Below are 2,109 nucleotides of genomic sequence, written 5' to 3' on the forward strand. Positions count from 1 at the left end.
CTCCCAGCCAGGAAAGCTCCCACAGCAGATCCTGTTTCAGTGTGAGCAGGAGCTGCCTGGCTCATTTGAGGACACCAGGAAGGCTCTGGGCTGCAGTGTGTCCATGTCAGAGGTGTCCCAAACCACCTGACATCTCCTGACATCAGGGACCAAGGGCCAGCCCATCCAACTCTTGACTCACAAGATGAAATCAAATGATGGTGTGAAGTCCTACCAAGCTTAATTCAGAGATCAACATGTGTCGCTGCTGTCCAAACAGTGACAAAAAGGAATAGATACAAAACACACAAAAAGTGGGTGAAAAAAACAGAGAGAAAGAAGGGCTTTATTGTGGGACAAGCCTCTTTTATCCACTTTAGCAACCAGGGTATACATTTGTGTCAAACATACATTGGTYAAGAGACAGCTGTTTAATTAGTAATCAGTACATAATTGGTGAGTTTGCAAAAGCTACAGTATTAGCAATGTTTATAATTTCCAGCCACCTGTGTTATYAATTCTACATTCCAATCTCCTTTTCTCAACAGTAGCCAAGGTTGTGTTATTCCTCCTCCATGTAGGCTGTTAACATCCCTTTCTTTTCCCAGGCCTCAGTCATACACAATAATTGGCTGAGTTTCAGATTCAGAGCTTGTGGGGCCCTTTTCCCCCACAGATGTGTGGGAGCACACAGGGCAGTACGACTGAACAAGTGGGTACATGCCTCACTCTTTATGATAATTAAAGTTTGAAGGTCAAAGTGTGCTGTTTTGGTTTGAAAGACAGGTGTTTTGCCAATAAAGGCAGGGATCCCCCTTTGGAGTGGTGGATATGACCCCCCCTTCCCTCTGACTTATTATAGCTTTGGGAAAAAATCACGGGCTTCCCGGCAAGAATATGGGGGAAAGGGAATAACAGATTTATTAATATGTATAACAAAGTGAAAATAAGTAATAACAACAATAGCAGCAACCAGCCCAGCCACAAACCCAGTGTCAGCCTCACACAGAGATGCTCACCTGATTCCCCGGTGACTGCAGAAGCACTGTGGCGCAGGTCCCGGCTGGCTCAGATTGAGGCAGAAGATCACAGTGCAGCAAAACAGGAACCAAAGAGCAGTTGAGCTCTGCTCCACAGGTAGCAGGCCAACTCCCCCCTGAGCCAAGCAGGGCAGGATATATAGTTACCCGCCACCGCCACACCCACACCCACCCCCTCCCAGTACTTAGCAAGGTCGTTTGGGTGGGGTGTAGGTCCYATTGTCTTTACTAATCGCCCTGCCATCAAAAGGATGACCTGGCAATCAGCAACAAAAATGGGAAAGAAAAATTCCCACGAAAGGAAACAAAAGGAGATCCCCATAAACCACAACATGTGCCTTAGATGCATTTTGCTGCACTGACCTCAAAGCYCTTTGCATAAAGAATATTTATGTGTCACAGAAATTGCAGGTTGATAGTGGGGGCTCTGCACGTGTATCCTGAGTGAACACAACCCACTTCTGAATGCCATCCCAACATGTTGACCTGGGAAATGTGAGATTATTATTACACCCCAAATGAGCTTGCAGAAATTAATCAAAGGCAATGAACTATTTTCTACGGACAGAACACAAGACATTAAACATTTAATTAACGACAGCTTCGCATTCCTTTGAAGTCATTGTGGTTAGAGAGACATAATATAATATTGCCCTGCATTATGAAATTGCTTRGATTTCAGTTTCTCCTTCACTGGTCACAAAACCCAATTTAACATTTTTTTTCCCTCCTATAAATTTGCCCTATCCAGTGCTGTGCCTCCAAGGCACACATTTCATTTTCATTCGCTGGGCAGTCAGTGTGAGTCACGCCATTAATCGCTATCAATGGCAACACAGCAGCAGACTGTCCTTTGCTGCACAGCCTATATTTAGAAAGGGAATGAGCCTGCTGCTGGGTTATATAACAGTGCAGCTATTTATAGATCTCCATTATACCTAGAGAGCACCATCCTGCCATCTGAGCCCAGAGCAGCCAGGCTGACAGAGGTGTGATTATAGATTCSTCATCTTCCCTGCCTTTTCCCCAGACATATTTGCAATTTCGTTCACCTGCCATTGTTTCTGTTTACCCCACCTGCAGTAAAACT

Source organism: Malurus melanocephalus, unplaced genomic scaffold (assembly GCF_030028575.1).
Source record: "Malurus melanocephalus ecotype Western Australia unplaced genomic scaffold, MMel_1.1 scaffold_618, whole genome shotgun sequence".
NCBI classification, from domain to species: Eukaryota; Metazoa; Chordata; class Aves; order Passeriformes; family Maluridae; genus Malurus; species Malurus melanocephalus.